Source organism: Pteropus medius, unplaced genomic scaffold (genome assembly GCF_902729225.1).
Source record: "Pteropus medius unplaced genomic scaffold, Ma_sr-lr_union100, whole genome shotgun sequence".
In the NCBI taxonomy this organism is placed as follows: Eukaryota; Metazoa; Chordata; class Mammalia; order Chiroptera; family Pteropodidae; genus Pteropus; species Pteropus medius.
The window spans coordinates 143,830-155,470 of record NW_024348953.1 but is presented as its reverse complement, the minus strand read 5'-3'; the positions used below and the strand labels follow the sequence as shown (position 1 = coordinate 155,470).

Sequence of the window (11,641 nt, the reverse complement as noted above, 5' to 3'; positions counted from 1 at the left end):
GAGTTAAAGCCAAGAATTCTATACAAATAGGCCTTGTTAAAAATAATTCTTATCTCCCCTTTGCCTCACTACATAGTTTATTTCCTCTAGTTCTCTCTCTCTCTCTCTCTCTCTCTCTCTCTCTCTCTCTCTCTCTCTCTCTCTCTCTCCCCGCCCTTATTCTCCTTCTCCCTCTCCATCTCTCTCTCTTTGTACAACTTAATATGAAAGCATATAGGTTCTGTCATTCCTTTAGGTCTTCATTTCCTTATGAGGCTCCTGTGGCATGTAAAGTTCATGTAACTATGTATGCTGTCTATTGTTAATCTGTCAGTTTAATACTTAAGCCTAGCCAAAAACCTCTAAAAGGATAGAGGTAAAAGTTTACCTCCCCTATAAAATTGTGTCAGATAGAAAAACTTTTGCTTCATGTGATCAAATTTTGGGGAACACAAATTTGTAATGTAAGATATCTGTTCTTTGTACGGTGTGGGAGGAGGATGCTCATTGAGTTACATATGGAGGGCAGTCATCCAAGGTAAGTAGCATTGTGAGCTGAGGTTTGGTATTTACAACTTAAGAACGTCTTAATTTCAATACTGACTTTTTTGAATTTCTTAGGAAAAACTAGTTTTCAACAAATGACTGAGTATTAAAGAGAGGTTCTAAAGTATTCATTTAGTTTAGAATTTTGAACAGGATTCTTAACATAATCCCCTCGCTTGACTCAATTATCTTTTCTTATTTTTGCAATGGCCAGTCATTAAATCTTTAAATCTCAGAATAATATGATTAGTTAGATTAGGTTAGCCTGCTGTAAAAAGACACCCTTACACTTCAATGGTTTAAAGCACAAAAAAAAAAAAGTATGTTGGGCTCATGTGACTGTCTAAAATGAGCGTTTTAGCTTGATGGTGGCTCTTTTGTATGCTGTTCTTCCAAGCAGTAATTCAGGGACTTAGGCCAATTTAACACCTTCCATCTTTAGCATTTTGTTTCAAAATAACTTCAATCATTGCCATTTCAGTCCATGGAAAGGGAAAAGGGGCAGAATTCTACATGCAGAGATTTTCTGAACCAAGTGAGGTGAAAGTTGTAAATTTTATATCAGCTTGCATTATATCTTGAAAGTCCAGGCAAATGTTCACGCTTGGCTTTGAAAAAGCAGAAGAATACTATTCCTTGTTAGGCAGCTATGTCTAAGTTCCACCTCTATTACTGAGGAAAAAGGAAAATGGTGTTTGTGGACAAAAAGCACAATAAACGTTCAATTTTAGACACAATATAGATTTTGATTGCTGTAGATATTCTAAAATAAGTTGGTTGCTATTAAGAATATATAATATTGTGTACATGAACTAATGGTATAATAGTACAAAAACATTTTAAAATGTAAATTAGAGAAATAGAATTCATTCTTCTTAAAATAATAAGAGAATTAATACTTCTTTTTCCTTTGAATTCAAAACAAGTATCAGACAAACATTTTTGGATGTTTTAAGTCATTTCTAATTATTTCAGCTTATCAAGACTTGATGTCACACATTCCAAACTAAACATTTCTGGACATCAAACTAAGGTTTGGCTATTTGATTACAATTAATTGCTTTCTCTATTTTCCAGAGAAGTCTAATCATGTTCAACACAAAAGTAAAGAAAAGGAAAGTGAAAAATAAAGCTTTGCAAAGTATAAGTGAGAGTTATGATATGTAAACTAGCTTTGTGGAAGCTATCAAAAATACTTGAGAGGTGGCATTTATTATTTGGCAAAAGATTTCCAATGTACTTGTCATACCTAGACAGAGAAAAAAAAATCCATTGTTCTTTTTACAAAATTAAAAACATTTAAACATTGAACTATCAATGCTTGTTTGCTGAAATATAGCAATAGACCTGTCATTATATTTTCTAAAATTATAATAAACATCAGAAAGTACTTTAATATTCATTAAAAAAAAACCTATTGGGTTGCCAGCTAACTTTTTGGTGGCAGACAATTAGTAGGTTAACTTACCAAAGCAAAAGTAGCAATACAACAGAAAACCAAACCTTCATTTTACATGCTTAATTATTATGTCTTTTTTCATAATTAAAAACTTCCTTTCTGCTAATGTTTCTTTGAAAAATAAGTAAATAAATAATGAAGTTGGTAAAATTAGTCAAGGATTTCACAAAGACCACTTTAAATATTAAGTGAACTAATTTAGCTCGTCAATATTAGATCAGAAATTTCTGACATTATTTTTCTTGTTTATAATTTATAATATTGGGATATCTTATATGTGTAGGAAAAAGATTTAATTTTTGTCTTTTCACAAATCCTGTGAACTAAAGTTGTTTCCTGATGATCTGCCTTCAAGTAATTTTACTGGGTACGAGGAATCTCATAATGGGAAAGCAATTTGCCCCATATAGTTATGTTTACTTTTATAATGGCCAGATATACAGTAACTCTTAAGGTAAGTATGCACTTGATTCTCTTTGGTCCCTATGGCAGTTGTCATAGTTGAAATAGACTCATTTTGTTAATTTCATTACCTCTTTTAATCAATCTTTACTTGACCCATTTAATTAGGTTAAATGGAGGATCAAGACATTATTTGGTTTATCTGTCATTAAATGAACATCTACATTTTCCAGAGCACACTGAGTTCCTCTTAAAACTTTTGAAGATATATAACTCTTCAGACTGTATAATATTTATTTATATAATTAAATAATATTTATTTATATAATTGTAGATTTAGTGGAATAATCACTTCACGAGTTATGTGGATCTCTGATCACTATGCTATACAACCGAAACTGCTATATCATTGTATGCCAACTATAATTGAAAAAAACTCATTCAATTGTACAATGTAAATACAAGCAACAATTATCTAATATATTTTAATAAAGATGAAAAAATAACAACTGGAAAAAAATTAAATTTGATACTATTATAATTGAGGGGTTTTAATTGAGTTATTATCTAGACTCCGTTTAAGTATTAATTTAGCTAATTTTGAAATTTCAGTCAAAATTTGTGAGATTTGTTTAAAATGGTCAATAAAGCGCAAAGTGGTGCTCTTGGGGGAAAAATAGGAGCTAGTAATGCCATCAGGAATAAGTCAGGAGCGTGGGCATTAAACCCAACTCAGGTAAGCCTTGTGAAAGCTTCTTGTGAAGGTCTTTCTGGAATACATTTTTGAAATATGAAACCATCTGTCTCTCCTATATTCTAAGTCCATAACTATTTAAGATATAACCATTTCCTCTAGCATGACCTTAGCAGTCATTTTCTGGACAGTGGGAATTCACCTGATCTCTTGATTCTTAAGCTTCATCCTTGAAGCTATATAGTTCCACTACTGGAGTGCCTCTTCTATTGTAAAAGTTTTTTCTCAATTATATCAGCAGTAAATCTAGCTTTAAAAAGTAGAATTCTTGAATTTCAGACAGCTACTTGTTTTGAATCAGGTGTTAAAAAGTTAATTGGAAGAGAGTTAATGATGCACTGTTTATTATAAAATAATGAATTAATAATAGCAAGAGAAAGATATTTTAAAAAAAACTTTTGAGAAATCCTTTATTTGGCCATAATTCTTGGATTCTGAAATTAATCAATAGATTTTGATTGTACTCAACAGAAAGAAAAGAGGAAAAGGTAAATCACATTATATCAGATTCAGAATGGTAAACTGGAAAATATCTTTCCAGTCTTAGTTTACTCTAAGACTTATAAACTGTCAGTCAGCTCATAGGTCAAGCCCATAGATCAAACTAAGTCAGATGATGCTTTAAAAAGAAAACTTCCATTGCTTGCCAAATGTAAAAGTTAATGAAATTCACATAAAATTTTGAATTTACTTTCCACTTTAAAATCCCACTGGACTTGCATTATTGCATAGTAGTTACCTTTATTAAATAGAACAAGGAGTGTCCAATTCTTTACTTCCACCACTTTCCCTATGAATTTATTTTCATTCTTTCTATTCAATTTTGTTATCTTTCTATCCTCTCTGCCTTCTGATTTTATGGATCTTGACTTCTTTTTGCTTCATTTTGTATTTAAATTATATGTGACTCCAAAGGGAATATGTAATTTGCCCCATTCATGTAACTGGTCATTTTCAGGGCATAAAACAAAATAAAATGGGTCCTGCCTGACAACAAATAGGACAGAATTAAAATTTTATAACCTAATGCTTATTATCATTGAGGCTCATTTAATTCTAGCCTAGAGAAAATGACATTTTTATAGTATTTTGATTCTTGTAGAAAGAAGTGTTTTGGGACAATTAAGACAAAGATTAATGAGGAGATATTTTATCTAGAAGTAAATCTGGTTTAAACATTTACTAACAAATAGAATTTGAAATGCTTTAGGGTTATGACCTGGATTTAAATTCCTTCTTAAATTTTGCCAGTTAATTTGTCCATTATTAATCATTTCTATCCAGATTGTACAAAAATACACACAAAATGTTAAAGTTTGAAATAAAGATAGCGTTTTTCTATGTTGAAGCTGAAAGTTCATTAGCTGCAGACTTTATATTTTTGTATTTTATAAGGATCAACAACTAATTATGGAAAGCGCAAAATTTAGCTCTTACTTCATGTAGTAACAAGACAGACAAACAATTTAAGCACTGTCTAATTTTACAAAAAAAAATTTAGTTTATGAAAATTATTCCAGAATATGACTAACATATGAATTCTTGTATGTAATTTGATGTCATGAGTTAACAATTCATTGCTCTTATTTTTGAAGCCATATATATTAGCTATCTATTGCAGCATAACATTATTAACCCAAACTTAATAAGTTAAAACAACACATATATCATCTTGAAGTTTCCATAGGTTGGGAATTAGTCACCTGTGTTCTCTGTTTCATGGTCTTATACAGGTTTGAAATGAAGTATTGACCTCTGCTAGGGTCTCATCTGAGGCTTGACCAGAGAAGGGTACACTTCCAAGCTCATGTGGGTTTCAGTAGAATACAGTTACTTGTGGGATATTAGACTGAGGATCTCCGTTCCTTGCTGACTATCAGTCAGACATCACCTTCAATATCTTGTCACTTGGATGATTCCATATATTCACTTCATTAAATTCAGCAAAGGAAATAGAGTCTACTAGGAAGAATGAAGTTATAAGCTATAATCATATGTTACAAAATCACTGAAAAGACATCCCATCTACTGTGCCAATTTCTATCGGTTAGAAAGAAACAAGTCACTTTCTAGCCTTCATGCAAGAAGAAAGGAATGCTCAAGGGTAGGAATATCAATAGGGGAAGATTATCAAGGACCTTTTAGAGAATATTGTATTTCCATAGCTCTCTAATTTTAACCCTCTTCATGTTTTTCTTTCACAATCGCCATGGTCAAATACTAAGCAATGTGACCAACAGCATATTGTCTTAATGTCTCTTTAAAATCTAAAATGTCGTATAATGTATGAATTCACAAGCAAAGCAATCCATCACAACCAATCTTAGTGTCACTTTTGTAAGTGCCTTCCTTTTTTATGGTAGCCTACTATTATTTTTTGTTCAAAGTTAACAAAGTTATGCTTTATTTAATGAACTAACACTATGGCAATGACTAAATAAATTGCTTATAGAATATAATTGTGCTATTTCAAATATCTTATTTAAGAAGCGTCTAAACATGTTTTTCATAAAGCAGTTGGGACTCTTTGATTGGAAGTGATAGAAATCTTAGAATAAGGAGAAAAGAGAATTTATTTATTTTTCCATAAATGACATGATGAGTTTACCTAGCTTTAAGTATAGCAGCATTAATAATATTAGTCAAAGTGTGGGGGATCTATTTTCAACCCTAAGATAGTTCATTTGTGTTGGCATCATTATCAATAAGAACCTACTTGTAGGGTACAAAGATTAAAATCCTAGCCAAAAAAAAGCAACCAACCAAAAAACAAATAAATAAATAAATATCTTTAAAAAAAAATTTCCCTAATAGTTAACAGTAAAAGATCTGGGCATCACTTTCATTGGCTTTCTGTGAGACATTTATCACATATGAACACTGAGCAAAGAGGATAAAGTGTCCTCATTCGCCAGAGATAGGTAACGTGTCTATCCATGTATCCTAGAGATTGGGTCAGTCCTACCCAAACCAATTAGACTGAGAATGGAGGAGGTATGATTATCCAAGCAATATCTGAATACCGTTAATGAAAGAAGGCAGAAAAGATACAGGAGAGAAAAGAAAATTGATATATATTTATTGTCCATATAATTAATATATGAATCACCATTAGGTGCTGATAAGATAGATTGCTTCACACTTAGTCAATCAAATATATAGACTATAGTGACAACGAACATAGAAATTTGGACAAGATGTTTATGAAAGATTGTATGTAATTAATTTTGTTGACTATATTTGTGTCTCAGGATTTGTTATAAAAGGTTACAATGAAAGCACAATATAATTGTCCAGTGCAATCTAGATTAGAAGAACTGAGACAATGAAGATAAAAATGAAGAGTAGTATTAAAAGAGTAAGTATTCAAAGAAAAAGACCATGTGAAAGAAATAACAATAGGATTAATCTCATCAGTTTGGGAAAAGAAGCTAAATGTTACTAGAAATCAGATGGGTTAGATAGATTGACTAAACTACAAAAAGACTCCGAGACATTGTTAAAATTTTGTATTCAGTAATCTTCTAAATCTATTGAAGCTGGAGAATCTGAATACCTGTGAATTATAAAAGTGAGATTATTTGCAATCATTTTTGGAAATAAAGTTATGATACCCAGTGACCAATATTATATAATGAAATTGAGATTTTGTGATTGAAATAATGCTGAAATAATGTTGAAAACAATATATATATAAGTTTATTTATTTATTTTTAAATTTATTTATTTTAATTAGATTCGAGTATACAGTACATTGTTTAGACATCTATGTAGTTCTTAAAACTATCCCCCCAATTGCTCCCTCCCTCTCCTGACCCTCCACCTAGCCAACATATTAATATTAATGCTAACTGCATTCCCTATGCCATGCTCCCCATCCCCGTGACCATCCATTAGCTACTGATTTGTACTTCCTTAACCCTTCACTCCATTCTCCAAGTCCCACAAACTCCCCTCTCCTCCGTCCATCACTAAATTATTCACTGTATTTATGAGTCTGTTTTTGATTAGTTTGTTCTTTTTATTCCTTAGATTCTGCATATAAGTGAAATCATATAGTGTTCATGTTTCTCTGACTTAATGACCTTCTAGATCCATTAAATCAATATCTTTTTCCATTCCCTTCCTTTTAGTCTATGTGTGTCTTTTAATCTGAAGTGAGTCTTTTGTATTTTTCCTCTTAAAGAAGTCTCTCCAACATTTCCTGTAATACTAGCTTGATGATGATAAATTCCTTTAGCTTATTTTTGTCTCGGAAGCTCTTTATCTGTCCTTCAATTATAAATGATAGCTTTGCTGGATAAAGTATCCTTGGTTGTAGACCCTGGGTCTTTGTTCTGTCAAATATTTTTTTTGCCAAACCCTTCTATCCCGCATAGTTTCTTTTAAGAAATAAGATGCTAGTCTTTGGGTGTTCCCTTATCTGCTTTTCTCTTGCTGCTTTTAATATTCTTTCTTTGTATTTAACCTTTGGCATTTTAATTATGATGTGTCTTGGTGTGAGCCTCTTTGGATCCCTGATTTGGTCACCAGAGGGTTGAACAGAGTCTCTATCTCCATGCCATTTTTTTTCCAGAACCGAAAATATTTTTGAAATCAAGTAAATAGCATAGTACTGGGTACATAATGTGGCTAAATTAAGCAAAAAAAAAAAAAAAAGTGTATTCAAAATAAATATGAATGGTGTGATGCCATCAATTCAAATACTTTTAGTACAGTTAGAACTCTACAGTGAAGCATGAGTAAGGACTAGAAAGAAACATTTGGGAGCTATTTGCTTAAATATGATAACATCAGCAAAACAATAGCAACATTTTACTTTAGCAAGTTGAGGTAGCAAATCGTATCCATCTATTGCTTTCAGTCCAGAAGGTGCTTTAGAGGCAAGTGAAAGGAGTTTTGTACGATATTTGGCAGATAATAAAGTAGTAGAATAGTGTGTTCCATTTTAAATGAAAAACAATGCAGGTGACGAGATATTCTTAAAAGATTTGCATGATGTTGAACATAGTTTTTTAGGGCTGAAGTCTTAATGTAGGAGTCTTTACTTCCTTAAAAACTTTAGAAAATAGTGTTATTCAAATAAGCACACACATAAACTAACATATTTTATTATGAAATTCAGGACTCCATCATGGCAAAATTACTAATTTTCTCTAAACCTGCAGATGTCTTCTAGTAAGTGAATTTGCAATCAGAGGGACTACAGTTGGTGTAATTTCTGCTGCAGCCATCAATCCGAGTATTGTGTACTCAGTTGTTTCAGGAAATGAAGAGAGTGAGTAGATGTTTACTCAGTCAGTATTTTCACCATGAACCAGTCAACTTGGATTTGAAATTAATTTCAGGGTGAATTATTGTTTACTCAATATTTCTAATAAAAATGTGTCCAACTTCAATATATTGGTAACTATATGCTGAATCTGACTAAAAATTCAGTTATCATAACGAAAGTGATCCCTGCTTCCCAGGAAATACTACATATTCAATTCTGGAAGACTTCTCTTCCTCATACAGGGATATTGTCATGATATTTCTTCAAAATTAATGCATCCTACTTTCAGCTTTTAGTCATAATTATGGCCTTATAGGAATTTCTTCCTACTGTTCTGTACCATCCAAGACCTGTATTCCATGTCCTACCTTAGATAAACCTGAAGAAACTTTAAAATCATAAATACTTACAAATGCCCAAAGCCATATCCATGATAAAAGACATTTATAGTATATAATATTTCCTCAAACAGTTAAATTAGCAACTGTAAGTAAATCATTTAAATTTTGTCTACCCATCACAGTTCACTGAGAATAGAATGGTTTATGAGCCTCTAGGAATAAGTCCAGAGCTAACTCCTTCTAACCTGTTCTTTGTTTCATCTACTGTCTACAGCTTAGTTTTCCTCTGTTTTTCTCTTTTGATAATCTGGATGGCCTGGAATAAAATAGGTAGTCAAAATATAGTTAATATATATTTAATAAGAACATAAATATTAAATATGTAATAAATGAATGAATGTTAATTCTGTTAAAGCGGTTTGCAAGGAAATTATAAAGGCCTTTTTCAAGTATTTCAACAACCATCCATCACAAGAAATTGCTGCCCCTGAAGCAAGTGCTCAACATCATACTTTTCTATTGCTTTCTTATTTGTTTCTACTTTGCTGTTGTGCTTCCTCTCTAAATATTACTAAACTTCCTTTTTCCTTAGGCTTCCAACATCTGACTGAAGTTGTGATTTCTCAACCTGTTTTGATACTTTCTCCTTTTTTTTCTATTAGTGGTAAAAGAGTATGAGCACTCAAGGTTTTTATTTCAAATAAACAGATACTATAGCTAAAGCTATCACAGAAAACTGAATTTAAGATGTGTGCCACATCCAAGTAAAAATATCCAGGAAGTAACTGAATAACCTAAATGTGCTCAAACTATACAAAGTAGCTTTAAAATGTTCCCACTAATATGAGGCAAGATAACACTAGAGATTGAGACTTGATTATGGAGCCAGACTGCCTGGGCTTGAATCTTTGCACACCTAAAAACTTGGGCAAGTTAACTGTGACTCAGCTTCTTTTATGTAATATAGGTAAAACACTACTTACTCCAAGAATTTTGAGTACATTCTGTAATGTGCTTAGAATGCCATACGTCATGTTAACTGCTATTCATAAATGTCTACCCCTGGATGAAATAAAAAAGGTATTCTAGTTCCAAATGATCACAAACACTATTATTTTCTGAGTCGTGTTCCATGAAACGTAGAAGCAAATGTAGCTCACAAAGAACAGGGGACTTTAAACAATCTATTTTTAAGTAGCAGGCTTCAAAGACAAGTTCCTAATCCCTAAAATATAGCTATTTATGACACAATTGTGAGTGATCCACATTCTCTGAACTTAACTGTAATTGAACAGATGCAATTTCCTAACCAATGAACTACATTTTGTTGCACAGGAAACCACCTCACATCTATCAGCAAGAAAAAAAACCACACTAAATCTGAATAATAAAGACATCACCCGGTGAATTAGGACAGTTGGCTTTCTTTAAATATTTCTTTGGGGAAAGGAATATCTATTCAATTAGAGGTCTTTTATTTTATTTTTTTTAAATCTATCATGCCATGAATTTATAGGGAATGGGCTCCAGCAGCTCAGGGTCCTTTCTATTCACTCTCACAAAGTGTGCTTCTCTGGGTGGAGCAGGCTGGCAGGTCAGTTGAACCCAGGTACCTTTCTCTTTGGCTTCCTTCTATTTTTGATTATTTTCCTTCACACGTTTCAGGAAGCAATCTCAGTTGTTAGAGTGCTTCATATGCTCAATACGTACATTAATTCTCTTGGCAAGAATCTTGCCCTTAACTTCTTTGTTTACAACAATGCCAACTGCATGCTGGGTAACATTGTAAACTCTTCCAGTTTTGCCATGGTAACATTTATGGGGCATTCCTTTTTGAACAGTGCCCATTTCCTTGATGTCTACAATATCACCTTTCTTGTAGATTCACATGTATGTGGCCAAAGAAACAACTCCATGTTTTCTAAAAGGCCTAGAGAATATATAGCAGGTGCCTTTCCTCCTTCACTTTGTTTTGGTCATTTTGATGAATTACTGGAAGATGGCAGTTCCAGCAGAAAGGCTGTTCTGTTACTTTCTTTCTGTGATACTATCAGTTCTCTTTCTTGAAGATAGCAGAGTGGCTCTACTTATTACTCTCTTTCCCTCACAATGACTATTTTTTACAATCAATTAATTTATCAATTTATTTGACAAATATTTGTTAATTCACTTAACAAATGTTTATTGAGCATCCATTACATATTAAATATTCTCCCAGCCATGAGGGAAAGAGCAATGAAAAAAATAGATCCTTGCTCTCATAGAATTTAACCATCAATAAGAGGAGATAGACAATAAAAATTATTAAACTGATAAATATATAGCATTTAGGTAGTAATCAATGCTATGGAGAAAACTAAAGTGAAGAAAAGTTACTAGGACTGCAAGAAGTAGGATATTATAAAATATCTCAATGTGCCCCACTCTTCACTCAATTATATATAAACAAATTTATTTTTAAAAATGAATGTCAGGACAAAATATTTTAAGCTATTTAAAATAATAAATCATGTTTTCTAAATAACCAACATATTAAATTATCTGTTTTTCCCTCAAGTATTCATAGCAGAATACACAGGATAATCAGATGCATTACACTGTAAAAAGTTTAATAATCTAATAAGATCAAAAATGACTTGGTTAAACAAAATTGTATGAGTTTTTCTTTAAAACAGAATTTCTGCTGGCCTTATTACAGTAGAGGGCCATCTGAATCCATGATGAGGGGTATAGTATGCATTGCTCCCACATGTAATTGATTACAGAAACATTAATTTTCAGGAGAATCTAAAGAACAAAAACAAAAACAAAATAGAATTTCAAGGCATGCACTTAGGATAACACTGATGTTGATCATTTCTGGAACATAGTTTCCGAAAGCCAGT

The 11,641-nt window shown here is 32.0% G+C and overlaps 1 pseudogene; it reads right to left on the bottom strand.

The window, feature by feature from the left end:
- Positions 1-10,253: 10,253 nt before the first annotated feature.
- Positions 10,254-10,736, bottom strand: LOC120616855 (60S ribosomal protein L21-like; annotated as a pseudogene).
- Between the last annotated feature and the right edge of the window lie 905 nt (positions 10,737-11,641).